The following is a 23,777-nucleotide window of genomic DNA, read 5'->3' as shown; positions in this document are numbered from 1 at the left end:
CTGGCTGCGTCAAAAAGAGAAATGTGAATCCTCGCAGAAGATGCATTTGCAATCGATCTTTAAAACGTCTTGCAAATCATGTCGATTTGCGAATGGTGGGTTTCCGCAATAGCACGCAATGCTCTCTCGTAAGCTGGTCTCTCTCTCTCTCACACACACACAGTGCTATTTAAAATATCTCCGTGGAAAACTTAAAGTTGTTACTCGCGTATCTTATTCTCCTCTGATAAATATTAATAGATATTTATTAAAATCGTACAAATAACAGTTGTATTTAACTGCTAAATACATTAAAATAATTTAAATTGAAATTGTTTTAGTTAGAAATGTTCGCGCTGTCGAATGTTACCACAGCGTCGTGTGTATCGTATGCATATGCAAATGTGCGGAATTCCAATTTCGTCGCCGGGGCGATACGGCCGACGATGCGAAAATTCTTGGAATTATGCGTAGATGACGCCCGTTTCATGGGATTTAATGTTTCAACGTCAGGCGGCGCGCAAAGAACAGTCAACTGTTTACTCAGGGGAGACCAAGTTTGTAATATTACAGTCGTCGGAAAGAAAAACAGAGGATTTCCCGCAGGTACCCGTCCGACTACGCTAATAAAAGAGACGGTCTCATCACGATCCCGCCGTCTGAATATAAATCGCCCGGACACATCTACATAAAGCTAACGTCGTATTCCGCCGATCCGTCTCGAGAAACGGCTGTATAATTTCGTTTCGAAGCAACGATTATCCGTATTAACTCCAAATTATTTCCTTCTCCGGCGCAAAGAGAGCACAACACAAAATTCGTTTTGTGCCTTATTCAGTGAATAGCAAGCATCGTAGGACATGAATGAACGAATGAATAATTTTTATAGATTTCGTATACGAGTAAATTTTATTTTTATCAAATCAGTTTGCGTTGAAAACAGGAGAATCCCGGGCTCTCCCGTCATAAGCAATACCAATTATCTGTTAACGAGCAACGATACTGTATGGCATCGGTAAACAAATTAATAATATCGAGATGTTTGCGCAAGCACAGATCGGTGGAGCTTACGCTCGGCGTATATTTAATCAAACAGTCTCGATAATTCGCAGGACGAACGTACAATTTAGCGGAGGTCCGAGATACGATACGAAATTGCGGCGAGCGCCGTAATGCAGCCGTGCACGAATCGCCACGATGAGTAAATAGGAGATTCCCCGTGGAAGGCAGGGTACCAGGTCGGTCTGACAAATGAAAGGGCGGCCGCAGCAACCTTCCGTGGTCCGAGTAATTGTACCGAGACGAGACGTGAACGTCGTGCAATCTCATTGGAGTCATCCGGGCCATAGAAGATGGTCCTCAGGGACGCTTCATCGTCCGGGCCCGTGAGACAACAACACGAGGTCCGCGATTAATAAACCGATCTCTGCACATTTTCAAACCCCAAATAAGTTATTTTTTAAAACAACTTTATTACATAACTTTTTACCATTTATTTTTATGTTGGTTGCTGCATAATTTAAACTCGCGTTTTAAGAACGAGAGCGTGAAATAGAGCGTAATTGCGATAAAATCATCCGATAAACGCCGACGATACATTGATTAATAGAAACGACGCGGGCAGAAATGTAATAGTTATATAATACGATGGTCTTATGTATAAGGTGTCGAGACGTTCTTTTAATGCAGCTTAGGATCCCCGCTAAAGGGGCTCTCTGCTCTCTCGTTTGGAAGTAGGAATAAATCGGACGAATCCCATTTCTCTGGTGGCGAGATCTCAAATTGCGGTCGGATCTGTCCAGGGGATGGGTAACGGGATGAGTATCGCATATGATTGTTCAAAGCTTCTCCCTCTCCCCCTTCGCCTTCGTTCCTCGTCGATGACTCTCTTTCCCCGTCCCTCTCCCCCCCTGGCCTTCTCATCCAATTCGCCGTCACGCCGCAGGGAGTCTAAACGCGGCTGTTGGTGGAATCAGCGATGATACCGTCTTTTCTACGGCGCGCACATAAGACCTCTGCGGGGAGGCATAACGTATATATCCCCGGGCCCCCGAGAGGATCGTGGAAAGGTATTGTTGATTGAGGGTTGATGCCGGCTCTCTCTCCATTCGGCGTTCTATTGTTAAGTAGAACGTTCCACTCGGGAGATGGCGGGCGGTAGGTGGGCGGAAGAAAGCGAGCAGGAAACCCCGTATGATGGAGGAGAGGACGAAGAAGCGGAGGCTGGCATAAGAAGCTACTTGGTCGTGTCGATGCTGGCTTATGGAAAGAGCAAGAGAGCATGAGAAGGAGAGAGAAAGTGAAAGAGGTAAGGCGAATAGTAAAGAGAGAGAGAGAGAGAGAAAGTTAGAACGGCGTTTATCGTTGGAAGGAGAGTACAGGGAGAGAAGAGAAAGTCCTTCCTTCTCGACGTCTAACGGCGGCGAGAGGTCGTGTGCGGATGCGAGAGCGAAGACGGAGGCGTCGAAAGTCCGGATCAACTTGATGAAATGAAACGGGAAACCCGATAGACGTTGGCGGTGGGCTAAAAGGAGATCGATTGGGCGGGACAGCGAGGGCCTTATGGAGGAATGGTGAAGGAGTGAAGATGGGGAAGGCAGCGCCTGCGGCACGTAGATAAGATTCATGCGGCCGGGCGCCACGAACTTCGACGGGCTGCGAACGAGGCCTAACACCGCGGGCTTTCGCGAAAAATCCCGGCGGGGATGACGCGCGTGCCCTCCTTCTACGCGATATTGCCTGCCCGCATGGCCTCGGAAGGCGAGACAATGCGATCTATATATTTCACGTCATTGCCGAGGGTCGCGTAGAACGAAGTGTAATCACTTCAATTCCGAACAGAACCAATAAAAAATTTATATGAATATTCATTCAGTGTTTCTCGCAAAATTGGTGAAATTCTAATTATTAATTCTACCATTGAAGATGGTAGCCACGATGTCCGTCTATATAAAGATTTTTCTACTTAATTGCAAATAATTGAATAAAAGATAACAGCTGATAGTATTTTGTGGTTTTTTTTGTTTTATCGGATTTCAAGATTGAATTGGATTTATCTAATTTTAATTGCTATTACCGAGAACACCATTCAATGTCATTTGCTATCAGTTACGGAGATTCACTTTTTACATTAATTTTGTTACTTTTTTTTGTTATCGCGTTGTAGCTTATATTCGTTGTAAAACAAATTTGCAACCCTACACGAATAAGCCGCTAATGAATATACAACAGATTGTATCTTCCAAAGATGATAAATTCGTGGTAATTTGTTTAAGCGATAATCGCTACATGGAATTATCAGAGAGGGAGAGAGAGAGAGAGAGAAGGAGAGAAAGAGATACAGGTACAACGTTATCGCACTCGTTAATCGATTTTTCAATGATTGACGCGATGTAATCGTAGAGAGCGTTTTATCGAAGAATATTACGGGGCATTTGGAGAATGTCGAGAGAATGCACGGCGCGTACAGTGCGAATACGTTATTGCCGTGACAATATTCAATTACTTAATATAATCCCTTTATTGTTACTAGGCGAGGTTTTATGTTACACGGACGAGCGCTGTAACCACTTTCGATGATGGCGCATTACGCCACGTGGATTCTCGTTAGGTAAAATATGGAAAACCGTGAGTGCCAACGAACGAACCGTGTATGGATTTTCCGAAATATCAATAGAGCGTCATATATTATGCCCTTTCGTTGCAGGAAGTACTTCCCATCGATAGAATATGCAATGGCCAATGAATGCCAAAAAGCTATTGAGTAAAATATTTCGGGCGGTGCTTGGAAAATACTCTATATTATTTTCGTGTTTAAATCGTAGCCACGTTAAAAACGGCACCAATATTATCCTTCCATGATATAAATACGCATAAATTGGGGGCTGATGCGAAAATAAAGCGTCGATATTTTGGATTGTATCGGGCAATCGAGAAATCGCGTAATTTTCTTTCTGTGTCAGTGTATCGCGCCAAGTCACAATACATCACGATCATCAATAATAATTTTTACATGAGAAACGAGTTTCTTTATCTTTCTACGGGGCATGCTCTTGACAGATCCTGACAAATGTTAGGGAGTAACGCTATCGCCTAGTCATCGCGCAGTATCAGAAATATTGTCGTAAGGACATTTAATTCTCTGAGATTCTATATCAAAATATTTGATACAACAATTTATAAAAATCATGGACATTTTTCCAAATGACAGTGATCAAAACCGTGAAATTGTGTGCACTGCTATTTTCCGATCTTTTTTAAAAATAAATATGGAAAATTAATTAATACTTGACATAACATTAATAATAGTAATCGATTTTGCAAAATTACATTTGCCTGCGGAAGAACTGGCTATTCTATATATGTGCTGTTTAAGAATTCGCTCATCGTGATGCTCGCAATCATGATGTTATTTTTCGACTAAATTCTCACTGACTGAGCGATACAAGAGACAGTCATTCACAACGCGTGAGTGCGTCGCACAAATCACGGCTATTGTCGTCTCCTTTTTGTCAAGAGGCTTGGCTTCAAGGGCAGACCGCGATTTAATAGACAGCCCTCTTTACTTTGACAAGGGTGCGGATAAAGAGAGCGAGAGGGCTAGGCTAGGAGCCCAAGTGTGTATTTGAACTGTGCAAAATTGTTTATCGAAATCGGGGGCTTCTCGAGAGATTTCGGAAACGCTCCATCTTCCGTCACGCGCGGCAGGACAGAACCCCACCATTAACGCAACTCGCCCTCTTCGAGACAAGAAATCGCTCAAACTCTCCGCGCGGGATAAAAATTCGTACGTCAACGCCAGATCTGGGGCAGGGGTTTCCTTTATTTTTAATTTCGCGAAAGCGATACGCGCGCTACTTACGGCATGTAAAAAATCACGGGAAAAAGGCAGGATCGCAAAAAGGGATCGAGTTGAGAGCGTGGGGTTGTTGTAACCCGGACCGACGGCGGTATCGCGAGGGTGCGCAAGGGCGAGACCAAGCTCGCCCGCTCGGTTGTTCGTTTGTACGTTTCGCGCACATTCGGCCAGAAGGAAAAGACTACGGCCACGATGGATTTCACGTGTCAGGAACTCTCGATAAACGGCCCGGCTGGCTGCTCGACCATGGTTGAAAAATATTAGCCGGGCGTCAGTGTTGCCCGGGCAGAAGTAAAATATTGCGCTCGACGGCGCGCGGCACGACCGACGTGGCGCGGCGCGGCGGCATGAGCTCGTTATTGTTTCGCGGCGATCTGTAATTATCGGATCGCACGAGAATAACCGGGGCGCACGGCGGAACGTGCGGAACGATTAATTCTCGCCCTCGATTCCCTCGGTCTCGGCGCCAAACTCCGCTCCACATCAATGATTCGCGCGGAGACAGCTCGACTCGGAGTCTGGCCAATTCGCTATTTTCAACCGAGTAAAATTAGCACAAAACACTGGTTTTGAAATAATTCAGTGCGCGGTATTATTTGCGGCGTGATAGAGAGCAGTAATACGCTTCCATAAATTAAAACGATCGTTCTGCATATAAAATTTATATATTATAATTTTTAAATATTAATATGTATTTTATAATTTTCAAATAATTAAATGTATCTATTTAAAATTTTTTATTTATTTCTAATTGTGTAATACTCGTAATTTTAAAATTAGGAATTTGCAGTATTAGAGGAGCGGCATGATGAAATAATTAAACGACTGTGCGTCACTGAAATATCGAAATGTATCGCACGACGTTGGACGAATTCGGCGAAACAACGTGACCGACGCGGCTATTATTCCGACAAAATAACGTTGACCTGGATTACGAAACGCGTCGGTTTAATGATGCTTACGCTCCGCGATGGTGACTCCAACGGCTTCGAAATGCCGGCGTCATTAGGATCATTGACGATTCATTTCCGGCATATGACAGAGAGGGGTCGTACGGGCGGGACGGAATCGGGTCAAGTTTCGCGTGTCATGTCACACGTCGTTCTGTCATCGCGTGGGTTATCGATCGTGGTTGGACTGGCCGACAGTTCGCGTGGCCAGAAAAACATCGCTTCTGACAATTGAAGCGGGAAATTGATGAAAAAGGTATTTCGCGCAAACGACATTTCTTATACTAGAGCAATTATTCTCATGAATTAATATTGTTCATTTTTACTGATTTCTCGATTAAGTTGTTGAATGAATCGCGCGTAACATTAAAGAGTAACTTTACGATTAACTTGAAAGTTCGCTAGTTTAATTTATTTTTCACATCTTCGTCTCTTCTATTATTTTTGACATATTGTTATACTGTGAGGATATTTGCGATTGTGGTGGTTTAGTGTGATACCAGTATTGCAATTAATTATTGCTATTATGTATAGTTTCAGTAACGGGTTGTTAATTCGCACTTACGCGAAGGGTCGATGAAACTGAGTCGAGTAGAACATAACGTGTTCACAGTTAGGCTCCAATTTGCGCTTAAAAGCCTCGACGATCAATGTCGGTCACTCTATGTACTCCTATATCTGCCGATGTACGATCAAGGGACACCGCAAACCCCTGGATACATATACAGGGGAAACGGAACGCGCCTTTGTCGTCTTAATGAAACGTCACAATCTAACTCCTCTTGGTATTCCTGGTGAGGAAGCATCCTGGCATTCTAACTATTCCGGCATGACCGATGGAGACCAATATAACAAGGATCGGGGTTACAACCAAGTCCGGTCGAGACTAATGAAGAATTCGTGGCTTCTAGAAATTAACGCCAACGAGAAAGATATCGTTTACAAGATGAATTAATATGTGAGGTTAAACGTTGAAATTAAAGTGAAAACAAAATATTAACGGAAAAAATTAAAATATTAATAGCAATTATCCGACATAATCTAAACTTTACACAAGTGATTAAAAATGCGCAAAACACTTTTTTAAAAAGTATTTTACAAAAAACAAAAAAGTATTTGTTTTTTCTTTTTGATATTTTAATATTCAGATAACGAAATTACTAAGAGTGCACGTGCACAGCAATGTGTATATGTACAGCGGACCGCACTGAAAGATTGAAAGCATTGCTGGTTAAGTGAATTCCTAACTGCAACAAGCGGGTCTGATTAATATTTCAGATCACGCTCCCGCTTAAGGACGTTTTTCATGACTAATTAATTTGTCGTTACCCGCGGGAAAGGTAAGGATAAAATTCGCAACAGATGAGAAAACTTCACAAAGCGAGGCTTAACTTTTCCTTTGCCACTCAGAGCGCGCTAACTTTAAGCTTGAGTGCAGGCCTGTAGGTCAACACGTTCTAATGTAAATCCAGAATTTCCATCTGCTTTTAGTATCAGGCTGGAGCTAATCCAGATTTTAGAAACTCCCTCCTCGTATAGCACTCACGGGTCGTCTCGACAGCTTTGGGAGGCAATGGAAATTTAAAGTAGAGTGCTTTTAATTCTCCCGTGCACATTTCGATCCCTAACACGCGTAGAACGACGGTGAAGCGATGTATTAACATGGAGATAGCTATTATCAATTTCCATTATGTTACGCTTGAAAGATAAAAACCGGATATAGAATGGGATATAAATGAAATATGAATGGTGTTTGGAGCAATGGAGTTTACACGATTTAATATAATGATATGACAGTAGCGATGCGCATGCATATACACGGATGTGCATGGTTTTAGTGTATACATATATTTGTGGAAATTACGAGAAATTTGTATTCACGAGATATTACAATCAAATGCAATAACCCGAACCAAACGTGTTATCATGTGTCATCGTCCATTAATTTGTTCGTGTTAGGAGAATTCACTGAATAACACTTCGCGGACCAAATAACATTTCTAAACAGATATCTCGCGAGAAGTATCGGTTTAACGCATTTATTCATACGCGACTGATAAAATGCGGAAGATACGTTGCGATAGCAGATGAATCTGAAATATTTATTTTCAAAAAGCGGCAAGGTAAATATTTCAGCTCTTTTGCGCGGAACAAGTTTAATATTTGCATGAAAATATTCTGATAAGATTGGAAGAATCTAATAATTAAAATTTCATACAACAAAGAGCTGCGTGCACTCTCAAATCCCGATAACACTTCAACTCCTCAAGTATATCCACTCTACCATCAAAGTTTTCGAGCGGGGCGCATTGTGCAATGTTCCTCGAAACCGCTAAAAATAGAGAAGCGCATAACATTGTAGAGAAAGTAACTTACAACCTACGAGATAAACCGCGGTTTTCACCAATCCGTTGCGCCGCGCTCGTACCAGAGAACTTCGTATGCCATCGCTCAAAGCTGACGCTAATAAGCCACCTGCGCATCCGGCGCGGGCTTAACTCGCGTTCCTGCAGCGGACCGACGGAATCCCTTAAGAGAGGCACGGGGAGCGCCGTCACCACTCGGACGTCGTCCGAGGAACGCGGCGTCGCTCAGGCGGGAGATACAAGTCAGCCGGGATTAAATAGAGGTGTCGGCTGGTAAATAGGACGCAGCGGGACAGGACGATTTCACGTCACCTATCACCGCCTTATGTACGTACGCGCGGCGTGGGAAGAGGGACACACGTTACTAGAAATCCCTCGCTTGGCGAACGAGAGATCGATCGCGCGGCGAGCGAAAAAATTGGGCTGTCGACGTGACGATGATGACGCCGACGTCGTCGGCGAGCAGCGAGCGAGATAAGCCGAAGGAAAGAGAGAAAGACCTGGAAGAGGCGACTCGTCGTCTCAGCGAGCCCGCCGGCGTTTTCTTCCAAGCCGCCCTCCTTCGCGCCCCTTTTCTCCCCCTTCCCCCTCCCCCTCAATGCCCACCGCCCTTTTTCCGTTCCACCGAGACTTTCCTCGAAGATTAATAACGCCACGGCGTAGCTCGCATAAAACTCTCTTTAATCTGAACCAACGCGAACGCGTATATTACACCTGCTGATGTGCAGATCGCGTCTACGTCGACGCGTTTCCTTTTTGTTTCTCTCTCTTTCTCTCTTTACTTTTCCTTTTCCTCTTCTTTTTTTTTCAAGTTTTGCGAGGGTTACAGAAGCTTGAAAAACGGCGTGGCTGAACTCGGCAAGAGTTTCTTTTGATTTTACGCGACGCAGCGCGTTGATTAACTCCCGTAGACACTCCGGTGTGTGTGCGCCCGACACACAGTCGGGATGAGACGCAGGGCCCGTGGTAATTTGTATCTCGCTCTAAAGGGATTCGCGCGCCTTATTAATAACGAACATCGAGGATAGCCGTTACAGAGAGCGCCAGACTGTGGTATATTAAAGCTGTCACATGCAGACGCGTGTACGTGTACACAAAGGCTTTCCGACTAAGTCACTCGTACCAGGCAGTTGGTAGCGGGCTTTTTCTTATCACGTCGACAATATTCGGTCTGAAATATTTCACCGTCCACATTTACGATACTCGGTTGACCTACCACTTTAGCGGTATTAAGGAAAAGGACCTCTCTGTGAAGGCACCCTATTTTCGAAAAAATTAATTTTTTATTAAAGTTTTGAATGCACAACCCAAAGAGTTCTAGAGTTCAAGAGTTCTAAATCCTAATGACATTTTTAATTATTTTCAACCGTTAAGATGTTATCGTTAATTTTGCAATTACGTTTTGAGAAGTTAGCACCCTACAGTTTCAATAATAGATTTTTTTATTTAATTCGCCGGAACTGTTTCTAAACTTAATGAAGAACTCTGAAACTCTTTAGGGTGCATTTCAGAACTTTAATAAAAAATTAATTTTTTCGAAAATAGGGTGCCAACTTCACAAAAGTAGTAAACTGTTTGAAATTATGTGTCACGTTCGAGCTTAATTTTAATTACAGATTTCGTAACTAAATTACCGTCGATTATTCTGTACTTAAAATAGAAACAATTTTCAAATTTTAATGATTAAATAGCAGCGGCAATTAAATGTAATTGAAGATGAAGGCTGTCAAATTAATGCGCGTGAAAATCCAATAGAAATGAAACTGCGCTGCATCGATGAACAATAAGTATCTTGACCTGTTGATAACTTAATTATGACACTCGCGACTTTCTTTCGAAAGAAAAATGGATTAACAGCGCCGCGGAAAGTCAGAAGTGAACCGGTCGCATGGAATTTAGCTCAGCTAAATTAAAGAGCGTGAACGCGAAAATACCACGGAGCGTAATTGTGACGAGGAAATAGTTGGGAAACTAGTCTTGACTTGTGCGAGAAGATCGTTAACTACAAGGCAGATGTTTCTCACTTCCTCGCGCGGGCGGCTATATAAAATTGCATCGTATTTCTTTCCCCCGAGTCTGACGTCTTGTTTGTTATTTCGTTTTCCGAAATTCTGCGATAAATTCCGCGCGAGCTTCTACTCTCTAGTCACTCCGTTGGATATCTCGAGTTATAAAAAGTCCCGAAGTCGCACATGTTAACGAAATAAATGCCATTTTTTTTTTCTTAAAGTATGCAATACTTATAATGGTGTTTTTTTGGTAACAGAAATTTTTTGTTTTTTTTAACTTTCAACTTTGTTGAAATAAACTGCAATTTTATTTCAAGCACCGACATCTCTCTGAATCTTTCACTTTTTGAACATTAGAATCAGCTTTAGATAGACAATTTAATTTCATCTCGGTTTAGTCACGGTGGCAATTATCTGACTGGACACTTTGGTCAGCTATTCACGTCGATTATGAATATACATGAACCTTTTATCGATTAGGTTTGCTGTAATTTCTGCGGAGTCCTCTTTCGGGCGAAGAGCGTATAAAATTAGTTGAATTGCCCTCCCATGCGCGATAAGGAAGGACTGACTGTTTGACTTCCAAAAGCTAACTTTCAACATTTAGGCGAGTCACGATCGGCATTTTGTGGAAGTACGGAATCGGATAACGTGCCAGACGTTAAAGATAAGGGACGTGTAACTGACCAATCGATGTTAGCTGCCTGCTCCTGACAAAAATCATCAAAAAGCAATAGCGATAGTTACAAGTGCACATATATTGAATTTAAAACGAGCTTTTGAATACAGAATAAGAACAATCATAAGTAGACAAATAGACAAATGGATACAATCATTCTGATAAAAATAGACTTTCTCAAAATACGAAAAATGTTATTTTACATAATATATTATTAATGAATTTCTTATGAATTGTATTCTCGTCTTCATTGAATAAGTATTGATCAGTAGTTATTTCATTGAACAAGCTTGAGTCATTAATTTGTAAAATCTGTTATAATTTTAATGATCAGTAACTAATTTAATAATGGATGAATAATAAATTTATCGGAAAATTTTCATACGTAATAGAATACTTTTAAAATTAGAAATATCCCACACTCTCTCTCCACGATCTAAGTTTATCACGAACAGGCTGATACTGAATTTCGAGCGATTTTGCAGCGCGAACGATCCAAGTTTCTTGCGCCATCAAGGTGGAAGGCGATGGTGCGGAGGAAAAATTGTGAACCCGGAAGGTTAGATTTGCGGAGTGCTCCCATCGGGGTGTCGAGTTCTTCTCCGGTGAGGTCGTTGTCGAAAACTATTTCCACCTTCTTGCCTTTCTACGATCGCTATCAGAACCGGGGCGGTTAAGGATGACGATGTTCTTGCTAACGACGCTCAAAGTGAGTGCCATCGTTATGTGAATATTTACAATATTACGCGACAATTGAACGCGACAATTGAACGCCGCGACTCTTAATTTTTTTAGAACCATTGTAGAAGCTCTAAGCTCCCTTAATGTTGTCGACCATAATCTAGCAGCATAATGGATATCGATCGTCGCTTAATGCGACTTAGTAATGATCGTAACCTCCGTAACAGTTAATGCTCGCATGAAAGATTAATTAGGTCACATAAGAATACTTGAGAAAAAAATTGCGCTGTTGTTTTTAGTCACAAATATTAAAGCAAATAGTGCTTGTTTCAAAATAGAGCGGGCGATAGTTAACAGTGAATTATGTTAAAAGTGGACAAACTCTAAAAAAAATTGGAAATAAAAAGATAAAATGAATATAAAAACAATAACAAAATAAATATAAAAATAAAAAATGTCGGTAGCGATTGCGTTCTAGATTTTATAAATGAAAAAAGTGCGTAACGTCGCATATTGTATTTTAGCGCGCAAAGTGCTCACTAAAGTAAACGTAAAATTGTCGCGAAAGAGAAATATTGGACAGCTAAATTGCAATATAGAAGGCTGTTTAAGAGGCGCGAACACTCGTCGAAAGATTTATGGCGATCGTAATGGAACTTCGTCAAGCTGAAAATCGTACGGCGCGCAAAAACGTAGCGGTTCGATGTCTCGCGGCGATGCTATTATATCAATCAGCTCCGAAACTCCGCGGCACGTGTATCTCTCGCCTCCTTTTTCGACGCGGATCGACTGACGGCGAAACGCCGTGTTTCCTCGTCGGCTTCGTGCTCGCCGGAAGAAACGTCTCAATTTTTCGCTTTCCTGACACACGACAATACGAGAACTTTCTCCTCAGTTGAGTCGCTTAATACGACGACAATCTTACTTCGACGTGATCATGAAACTTGTGCAGGTTGTGACGAATGGGAATTTTTCGAAACGATTTTTTTATCGCCAACGTTGACATTGACGCCTGATTACAAAGTTATTTAAGTTGAAGAGATTAAGAAGTTTCGACTGGTTTAATCTTCGGAGAGAAAAACAGATAATGAGGTCTTATAGTATCCGTATAATTTTAAGTGATAAACAAAATTGTCGAGAAGACAAAACTGAGTTACAGCCGTGCGCTTTTGCGGTAATCCACCACTGGCGACGAACGGCGTCGGAGCGTTATCAGAGTCTCGGTTCGATCGCAATTAAATATTACAACAATTTTCTCGCATATCTTCTTCGTACGGCGCGTGAGAAGCGGTGCTTTGCGCCTCTCTAGCTTGTGGGAAACGATTCCGGCAACGGTTAATACGGGTCGCTCGCGCGCGCCGGTGCCCGATGCCCGTTTTATGTTTCACGCAAACTCGCGGCGATTAGCACTCGTGCTCTTGTTTCACTCCTTCCATTACGGCCGTCGTTATTCCACTCCTCGTCACGCACGTCCGCGCCGAGTCGAGTCCGCAGGTGTACGCACGTATACGTGCACAGTGTGTACACAGAAAGACGTGAGTATCGTTCGCACGTGCGTGAACGCGATTCACGGACTAATACCGGATTTTACCACTGACTACAGACAGCACGCACCGTGTGCTGCGCCTTAAAGCTCAGTACATATTCCTAGTCATTAGACATACACCGATTTCAGCAAGCCCGTTTGCCGCGCTTGACTTAGTGCAGTCGATTACGCGAAACGGCGTAGAGGCGGGGAGAAGAGGGCGGTGGAAGACGATCGTTCGTGCGTGCAGAAAATCGACCCCTCGCTCGTCCACAAACACGTTCCGAACGCGTCGACGTCGCTGATCGCGCCGGCCAGTGAGAAAATGAAAATTATTTCGTCGCGTTATCAATGAAAACGTTATCAAACGAGGGCATACTCGAAAACTTTTGCACGACACAATATCCCCTTTACGGGATTAACTGCGACAACTCACGACTCGGGGCCATTATCCCCCGCGTTCCGTGTTGTTTGATCGTACCAACGGCTCGAAGCTTATATGACTTGTTTCATTGTTACAGGTATGGCTGTCCGTTATTTGATTTTTCCTACTAACGAGCACCATACCAGCGACGGGAAGGGTCAATCCGCCGTTCAATTAGCGTCCCGATACTTTCGGACGCTACGTATAATCAGTGCAAATTAAATGGTCGTTAACCTCAATTTTCTATGGATCGTAATATCAAAGCTTACGGTCAATTACGAAGCATTAGGCGCGTTTGATCGGTCACATTTGATAACTATACGCGAAAATGTATGGAATGGCTTTCCGACATTTCTGCACGTTTGTACGTATATCCGTAGTCATTGCAGGACAAAATGTGAAGAATAGCGAAAATAAATTCATCGCGATACGAACCGATAATTTAGATAGGTATTTTCTCTGATAAACGCTGTCACAATCTTCTTTTCATAATCCGAAAAGTAGATGACATGTCCATATTGCGGTAAAAATAAAGTCACATAAAAGAAATTCGCATTAGTCGTTTCGAAAACTTTCATAAAAATGGTAAAATCTTTGACGCTTTTGTTTTCTAAAAGAGAAAACCGTAATTTAACGCGAAATATTTAATATTCTTTATGTTAAGAAAGTCAATATCACAAAAAACCTTTTTTATTTAGTCAAAGAATTTCTTTATTTCTCCAGGGGATATAAATTTTGAGATACCCTCTGCAGCAAGATGTGAAGAGAAACATTTTTCAAATAATACATTATGGAAAGGGCGCGATGCATATAAATACCTGCAATCTGCCCTCCGGCGAATTTTCTTTCTGGGGCTCTCTTGCCGGCTCAACGGCCAGAAAATTTTCGCGCACGCGGTCGCTCCGAGCGCACAAGTTGTGTGTGGACAAACGCGCTGTTGCAACCCAGCCGGTGTCTCCTCGTGAAAAATTGCAGACGCGACACAGTAATTTCTACGAGGAATACTCTCTCGTCGCGGTATTATTCCTATTTCCTGAGTGTGTCGCGCGATACCTCTCGTGTTTTCATTTTCTTTTCGTCCTCTCGTGCGCCGGTGTGTGTGTGCGTGTATGTGTGTGCGGAAATGAAGAGAAAAAGAAAGAAAGAGAGAAGGACAAACTTACGAAAACACCAAAATGCCACGAGGTGTGCGTCAGAATTTACCGGCGACAATACACACGTATTTTCTCCACGCCTTCGCGTCTCTTTCTCTCTTTTTCTTTCCGTCAAATCACAGACTTCTATCGTCGACGAGTTTTACGTACGTACAGCCATCGCGGCGTACAGTTTTGCGAGGGAATATCGCCGGCGTATTTACGGAGGGCTATAATTTCGCGATGGTATACAATTTGCAAGCAAAGAGAGCTTACGCTTATCTGCAGTACGCTCACTTCGCGAACGGAGTATTTGTTAGTCGTTAATCGTCGTCGATATCGGTCGACTACGGCGCTTCGGCGTTTACCGTATTCATAGCATGATGGCGTGCGCAAAAGAACGACGGAAATCTCATTTAAATATGCTTACTGTATCCGGATAGCTTTATCGAAAAATGTACGCGGGAAACCGTACGGCAAGGGAAAAGCCGATTGCGCGACTCTTAACACAAGCTGCTCTTGACAAAGGACGATAATAGGGAATTTGTATTTTAATGAACAATGACTATACAGTGGCGCGACGCTATATTTTCCAGTGTAGTTCAGCCAAGAAATTTAATAATACGGTTTGAGATCCTCTCTCGGTACTTGTTGTACTTACTGGTTGTACTTCCGACAAAAAGGAGGCCTTCGCCACAAAGAGAATTGCAAGTGCGCGCAATAAATTGGACATGAGAGGGCGGGCAGAGGAAATGGAAAGAAACTGGTGAATACGTACTAGGTGCGCAACTAAGTTTCCGGGTTTCACACATGAATGGCGCTAACGATACATGTAGTCGATATACATGTCTAAAGTTGTGTTTTTTTATTAACTTGGACATCTGTCAACAATAACCAGTTATAATACCAACACATATCGCAACGCAAAAATTTTTTTCTAACAATAAAGATGTCGAGTTTTGTGCCAACTAAACAGCATTTGCGGGAAGCTTTGCTTTTCTGCTTCAACTTGAAAGAAAATGCAGCTGAAGCAGGTCGTTTGCTTAAGAAAGCCTACGGCAAACATGCACCATCGAAAACTACCTGTAAAGATTGGTTTAAACGCTTCAGAAGTGGCGATTTCGACACTGAGGACAAGGAGCGCTCCGGAAGACCAAAAACATTTGAGGACGCCGATCTGCAAGCGTTATTGGATGAAAATGATACGCAAACACAAGACAACAACAACTGATAAATTTGAACCATGCATTGCTCGAAAAACGGCCAGAATGGGACACGAGACACGAACGAGTAATATTGCAGCACGACAACGCTCCGTGCCATCGCACTTCCATCGTCCAGGACACCATCAAAACGCTGAAATGGGATCTGCTACCGCACCCGCTGTATTCACCAGACCTGGCCCCTTCCGATTATCACTTGTTCCGGTCGATGGCGCATGGCTTGGCTGGGCTACACTTGGCCAATTTCGAAGAAGTGCAGAATTGGTTGGATGAATGGTTTCGATTCAAAGACGCGTCGTTTTATCGTCGCGGTATTCATGTATTGCCAGAGAGATGGCAAAAATGTGTAGCTAGCGAGGGACGATATTTTGAATAAACCGTTTTTTGTATTTCTCTTGAAATTTTCCATTTTGCATTGATAAAAAAAACCCGGAAACTTAGTTGCGCACCTAGTAATAAGGCGCGTAGCGTATTGTCGTGCGTACTGTCGCGCATACTGCAATAAGGCGTCGCGCGAATCGTCGCGCGGGGAAGGGAACGCGGCATTTAACGCAACAAAGGAATATATAGAGCGCGGCGCGCACAATATGCAGGAAAAAAGGCGGCGGCCGGAATATGATATGTCGGAGTGCGGCGCCGGGCGTGCATGGAATGGTTAGCGCGACGTTCTATTTGAAACGCTTCACGGTGTCGCGTCGCGAAATACGTCCCTCGTGATGCTGTCGCTGCCACGTCGACACGAAAAGCCGAAAATGTCGAAAGGACCCCATTCCGCGCGGTCGACAACCCCCGATTCCCGTCGGAAAGTCGAGCGTGACGAAGGGGTAGCGTAAATATGATTCGTCGCTTAGTTCGAAATATCCAAGTTAATTCAATTCCTTTGTCGATCGACAATTGTGGAAAAAGAAACGCTGGATTAAATCACTGATATTTCTAACAATGGAAAATAATTTATTGTTATTCGGATATATCAAGATCGCTTCGTTTCACTGACCTACAAATGTGTGAGTATCGATGCATTGATACTCGATTTATGAAGAAATGCTATATACAAAATATAAAAATGTTGATTTACGCGATGGCGGCTTTCTCACAATCAGCAGTAGAATTTAACGCCTTTAGTCTCAGTTATTGTTGAGTTTATCCACTATGTGTCTTGTGCAATATAGAGCCGTGAGAAATACACGGCGGACGAGAAGGAGGAGGATGCGGACGACGCGCACAAGAGGCGTATAGAATCCTTAGTCGGGACTCGGGACTCGGGCACGTCGCGACGGTGTCGTACAAAGCGTATTCCGCGTCGCGGTGGCGTACACTATGGCGCTACTACTACACAGTGTCTCGGGACGGGAAGCCATTTCCTTGAGAAAAGTGAGACCCATTTCGCGCTCGTATTCTCGGGATAGCGTTCCCCGACACCGGGCGCGGGCGGTGCGAGCGGCGGGTTAACGTAGAGGCGTAAATTTTGGTAAATGCGACCACGTAAAGCACGTTCGCCTGCAATGACGGCGCGCAGTGCGACTTCACCAGCGTGCGCGCTCGCCTGGCTGCTGCAACGCGTCGCGACATCCGCGACGACGACGACGACGACGACGACGACGATGATGACGATGACGACGACGACGGCGTTCCAGTCGGCCACATAATGCCTTATGCATAGCGAACAAATTGAACCGCGAGAACACGGTGCGCGAGACACGGAATGCTAACGAGAAAACTTGCCGTGCGCAAAAAAGGAAAGAAAGATAGAAGGGAACGGAGGACGCGACGATGTTCCGCAAGCGTGGGATTCGGAGACGGGATTTCAGAGGAGAGAGACAGAGGGAGAAAGAGGAAAAGGTAGAGAGGTAGGTAACGCGATATTGTTGCCGCTACCGCTTGCGGCGGCGACGAATGCATCGCGTGGCGCCCGCGGGAGATTATACCCGCGGAATATCAACGAGAACGCGCGCGCGTTGCCGTTCGATCGATCGATCCGCGGAATTTATAGTACCGATGACGACGCGAGGACGTGACATGTCGCGAATCATCCCTCCTTCGGCGCCGCGATGACGGAGTCGGGATAAATCAGCATCCCGGGATAAATTTATATTAGATATATATATGCTGACAAGTACGCGCGCGCACGCGCCGATCCACGGATCCTCGTTGCCGAGCGAAGAAATGAGATGTACAAAGATTAATTACTTCAGCACACTTTGCCGAAGTCATTAATTTTTATTATGGCCCTTAGTAATAAATATAATGGCGAAGAAGATATCGTTCTTCATTTCGTTAAAATAAGGGAAGGTAACTAGCGTCAGTTTTTTTGAAAGTGTTAGAAAGATGAAGAAGAAGCGCGCCGCCGTAAATCCGCGCGGATGTCATCGGAAAAATGGAACGTGGCGGGAGGGAAAGGGGCCGAGCGCGTAATAAAGCTCGCTTAATTAGCATACGAAAAGATGCGACCGCGCTCGCGATAAGGTCGAGCGTTTTATTTTGCGATCTCGGAAGCGACGACGGATATAAGCGCGAAAGCGTGTGGCTTAATGAATCCCGGGATGGAGCATTAAGCGCTATCGCGTTTTAACGCTTAATGCTCCATCGTGGATGATACTTTCGATAAAGTGTTTCTTGCGCCATCGCTGCGATTACCATTTTTAGCGACAGCAATAACGATCGTGTAGTCGCAGGAGCGGAATGGGTTACGTCCGCTATTTAAGCTGAACATTTATTCCTCTCTAATTCAATTTTGTAATTTCCCCGAGGAAATAACACCATTAATTCGTAACTAATCGGCGTGGAGAAGTCATTTTTTGGTGTAATATAATTGTAAACGTTTTCGAAATTATTAAAAGTTTGAACGCATATTATACGAAACATACATATATTACGTAGGTACACAAAGCTCTCTGTAGTAATACGTGAATGTTACAAAATTGATAACACAATTTTGCGATTGTTTTTTTAATCATTCTAAATATCGAAAAGCGTTTATTATACAGTGAAAATCGAATATAAACGTTAGATATTTTCGCAATAAGCGTTCGGAATCGCTTTTTGAATTTATAATAGAGTTCGGTGAAACAGTTCCTATCCGGATTAAACTAACTATACACTGCATTTTGAATGAATGCACGGCGGTATGCCTCGGAAGTCCTCCCGATTCACAGAGGATTAAAGTAAAAGCGTCGTTTCGATGTCAAAGGGTCGATTTCGCTCGATCGAATTCTCCCGCTGGAAATTCTCCAAATATACGCGCGCGAGCCGCGACGAACGAGTATAAATTATTCATACTTTAATCGACCAGCCGCATAAAGAGCGATAACGTGCGTCCAGCGGGGGGGGGGGGGAAGGGGCCGGGCCGGTTTCTCATCGTCGGGCTTCCTGAATATTTTCGCGACGCGGACAATGAAGTCGCCGGACAAAGGCTCCGCTTTCTAATACCGCGGCTTTTTCCACTCACCCGTAACCATAGGGAGAAGAACGTACTTTCTTCCTTGTCGAGCCAGCGATATTGTTCGCTGCATACCGGCACGATGTTCACGAAGATCCGCTATTGAAAGATCGATTTTGTGCGCGGTCAGGACCGTGGCATAATAAGATATAAGAAGCAGAAAAAATACGGAATATAATGGAATAAAAGGGATTGTGAAATATAAAATAGATAGCGGGGAGAATATATTGTGAAAATTTTCGACATTCACCGAAATCTGGCGCGCAATTATTTCAGCGTAACAAATTTCTTCCCCTTTATAAAAGTGCGAAATCTTTCCTGATAAAAAAATAAATTTTAGCTCCGCCTATGACCACGAAAATTGCTCGCCGGTCAGGAAGATTCCCTTTTCCACCTCTTCTGGAGAAATTTAACGATACCCCGTGGTCTTTAACCGTGGTCGTGCTCGGCAAAGCGGACGTAACTCAGATCCTTCCTCGCAGACCCGCTGGTATTTTGCTGTCTTCCGTCTGGGAAAACTATTATTAAGAATTTAACGGATTAACGTAAGAATAAGGTATAACGCCGCATTTTCCAAGACGGATTCTCTCTTTCCCTCTCTCGCTCTCTCTCTCTCTTTCTCTTTTTCTCTTTCGCTCCTCCGCATGCCCGATAAATTGAAACGCTGCCGTTACTCCAGGATCTTTCTGAACTTTTTTGCCTTGCCGCACGGGCGACGTCGCAATTCGCTTTTGTCCTTCCTCGCCCTTTCCATCTTGCAAAGTACCGGGCGATGCCCGGCGGCGCCTTCGCTTTGTACGCAGTTAGAATTCGTGCGAGACTTCGTCGCGGAATGCCGTTATGAGAATGCAAATTTTATTTCCGTCGGGAAAGCGAGCCGGACTAGCAACAATGTTACTCGCTCCGGTAAGATCGATATTTCGAAGCCGAGACGATGTACAATCAATAGTAGCGCCACATTGCTGCGCGCTTATTAAGACTTGTTTTGCAATTTTACCGGTTTTAACGTGCACAATTAACACATGAGGTTTACCCGTACTACGATGTTATGTTATTGGCAATACGTAATCAAAATATGGGAGAAAATAAATCATAAAGTTATTGTTCGCTCTGCGAACTCGGATTGTCCTGTGATGCTACCACGAAAACTTCCACGATCGCGGCCGCAATCTTTCGTAACTCTTTTGTTTTATCGGATTCGTGGCGACGTTCCATTGCCCGTCTTTCTTCGGGTTCCTCTCTCTCTTCCTCTCTTCCTCGGAAGTGGAAAGTGCGGCGGCGGTGGCCCGCGGCGTTTAAAGCGGCCGCGTTTCTGGGCCGCGCCGCGGTTTCTAATTGCGGCCGCAGTCTGGGTTTAGTGAGTTTGGAAGGGTGAAGGTGAGGCGGAGGGTGAAGGATGCATGAGAGAGAGAGAGAGAGAGAGAGAGAGGGGGAGAGAGAGAGAGAGAGGAAGAGAGAGAGAGAGAGAGAGAGCAAAGGGTTGCTAACGGAAGGTAAAACGGGTGCGGTGAATCCACGCTGGGGAACTAAGCTCGAAGATCGCCCCCGGGGGCGGCGACGATGGTGAGGACGAGGGTGGTCGGGGGTGAGTTGGATTATTTTAAAACGAGATCGAGATAACTTCGGGAGAGCTAACCGTAGCGGTTTTATCCGAGGTGGAGCTGGCAAACGGGAAGGAAACGAGCAAACGGCGAAAAGGGAGAGAGAAAATGAGAGAGAGAGAGAGAGAGAGAGAGAGGGTGAGAGGATGAGAAACCGGGGACATTGGTAATGTGCATGTGCAAGAAAGTGAGGGGGAAAATCGAAGAGTTAAGAGCACACTCGTGGAGCGAGACGTGCGAAGGAGGAGGGCAAACATATGGCGGTGAGAAGGAGAATGCAAAGCGCGGAAGAGAAAGATATGAAGAAGAAGACGAAGGATGGTGACGAAGGCTGAGGGATAGATAGAGCGGGTGGAGGGGGGGAGGGGGGAGAAACGAGAGGGAGGGATGGAGGACCGAAGATTTGGGGAACGCACGCCGTTAACCCGAGATTGGAAAGTTACCCGATCGTGTGATTGCGTTTGGACGGTTAAGTTTGGAGGGAAGGAAGCCAAGGGCGGGGCGATTCCGTCCCGCCGAGCTGCTTCGCCGTCGATTTATCCTATTTGCCGACTGATTATTGTCACGAAAATAATAAACCTATGTATAAAATACATATGGCCTTCGTCGATTTGTAATTGAAATGACAAGAAGCGCCGGAGCACTCGAGAACGGGAATGAGATTTCATTACATGTATATCAATTGAGCGTGATAAATTCTTACAAAGTGAACGATGAGGCATCTCAGATATTTGTTGAAAATGAGAAAACATAAAAGTGATTTATAAGAAATCCGAGAATTGTTCAATTCTCGGTTTATGAGAGTCGCAACCACACTTATTACTTAATCTTAAAGCAAGATATTGAAGTTTATACATCTCGTTGTCTCATTTTCTACGATATTGTTGTATATCTCTCTTTTAATTTCGAAGCGTATTTGATCCTGTTTCAAAATATTTTATAAATATCTCCCGTGTGCTTTTAAGCGTTCGTTTACGTTTGTGGAATACAACGCTTCCATAGAAAATCGATTCAAAGTGCGTCGTTAAACAGCACTTGTAAAACCCGCTTTTAATGGAATTTTTAGAAATTACATCAAGGGCTTCTCTGTTTCAGATGGGGATGTAATGAACGGCGTAATGAAAAGCAACTAAGGCTTTTATCAAGAAGCGAAACACAAAGACTAAGCACCCTTAACGTCCATGGACGGACATGCGACGCAGCTCCTTTACGAGAAAGTCGGGAGCGTCGCTGGAATTAAACAAGTAACAAAGCGTTCTGCGCTTTACGCACAGCCATTCCTGTAAGTATTAGTACGATACTGAATTCCCAGGTAAAACCCCGAATCGCCTGAATTACAGCCAGATTTTCATCGATTCAGCGCACCGTCATGTTTTTTACAAATTCGACAAATTTTACGAGTCATAATTTTCACGCGTTAATCAACGTTTCAGCTGAATTTAAAGTTAATATTTTCTCCGCGAAAGTTTGATGTTAAAGTTAAGCTTTCCATTGCAGACGTAATATCTCTATAATATGAGTTTCGTTCTCGCCCAGTGCTTTCAGTTATACCGTAATTTCCTTTAGGATTTTTAACCGCATTATGCAGTTTCGCTCAATACATTGCGCAAAGGGCGCATCATCGAAACTCGCGATGATATGCCTCGCAGTTCTCGCACAATACCGTTAAAACAATAGCCGAGAAGTTTGTTTCTGAGTGACGGCGGGCGCAAGCCACCGGCCGATGCTCAAGGCAGGAGTACGATTTTATAATATAGAGGGAGAATGCCAGTCGTTATCGGAATGAAAGCCGAGTGCCTCGGAATAGACTCCCTGTTCCCGTTCGCGACGAACGGTGGATGTTCGCGAAACGAGCGGGCGAGCACGTCGGTCGAATAGCGCACTCCAGTATTTCCCTCCTGCGGTCGGCGGGATCCATTTAAATCCCGTCGGTAGCGCCGTACGATTAGTCCACTGGCTTCTCGACAAATTACTCGGTCCCGATAGCGCAGCAATTCCGAGGATTCCGGCTCGGTGGTCCATAGTCCTGGGACTACGACTCGTGCCGGCTCGTACACGCTCGATCCGATCGGCTGAGCAGGGTCTAATAGATGCCGCGCCTAAATCTTTCAGCGAACTATCGCCAGCTCGCAGGCGTCGCATCGCCTGACAATCTGTTTGCGAGTGTCCGATGCTCGAGAGTTATCGCTTCGAGGGCCATAAACCCGCTTCGATTGCTAAACGTATCTTTAATGCTTTGACAAGGAAGCTTAATAGCCTGTAGAATTTTATGTTCTTCAATTATTTATATTACTTGGTCAAATCTTGGCAAACAGCAATTAATTTATTGATATTTCTTGACAATTGATTAAACGATTAATTAAAACTGCGCAGCTGAAAAATATGTATTAATAGATTAAATATTTTCTTAAAATTAATTTAATATATTTGAAAGAATATACTTTACTAAACAAACATTTTTAATTTAATAAGCTTTCATTTTATAATTCCATTATTTATTTTTATTAATTAATAATTTCTTTCGCTCCGCTGTCGAGGAAAGCGAAAGGGGAAAGAGAAGTATTATTAATTATTAAACTTAATGAAACTTTTCGTTCAAAATTTATTGAATTAAAATTTTTCTTTAGAGATATTTTCTTTTGGACTGGGCATCCTGTGATCAATTATGGTTTAACTCGACTTGGCGGAAGTGTAGCGGTGAGATCGTGAATCCCCGTAACCGTTCTTATCGCATACTCGAAAAACATTTTCAAGGGAAATCGGAGGAAGAGAGAACAGATAATTCCGATTTCGGGAGCCACACAGCGCTCGCTCGATCTTATCAAGAAAGATTTCCGGGTTTGAGAGTGTTCTTCGCGCTATTTTAAGAATGATCTGCCTCTTTGTTAGAATTTCGCATCTGAGCTCCGTGCC

The 23,777-nt window shown here is 43.8% G+C and overlaps 1 protein-coding gene and 1 long non-coding RNA gene across 5 annotated transcripts in view; one reads left to right on the top strand and one right to left on the bottom strand.

Moving 5' to 3' along the window:
* Tmtc2 (Transmembrane O-mannosyltransferase targeting cadherins 2) overlaps window positions 1–23,777 on the bottom strand; it is a 187,590-nt gene that overhangs the window by 103,837 nt on the left and 59,976 nt on the right. The window lies entirely within an intron of this gene.
* The window catches only part of LOC105668428 (uncharacterized), a 144,242-nt gene that overhangs the window by 119,261 nt on the left and 1,204 nt on the right, over window positions 1–23,777 (top strand). Inside the window, exon 6 of one of the 2 annotated variants that reach the window (XR_010891204.1) lies at window positions 21,960–22,146. This is a non-coding gene — a long non-coding RNA (uncharacterized lncRNA). Of the gene's footprint in view, window positions 1–21,959; window positions 22,551–23,777 lie in introns of those variants that run through there. The other variant, XR_001100095.2, reaches the window with a different exon arrangement.

Source organism: Linepithema humile, chromosome 7 (assembly GCF_040581485.1).
Source record: "Linepithema humile isolate Giens D197 chromosome 7, Lhum_UNIL_v1.0, whole genome shotgun sequence".
Taxonomy (NCBI): Eukaryota; Metazoa; Arthropoda; class Insecta; order Hymenoptera; family Formicidae; genus Linepithema; species Linepithema humile.
The sequence above is the reverse complement of the archived record's forward strand: the minus strand, read 5'-3'. Positions and strand labels throughout refer to the sequence as shown.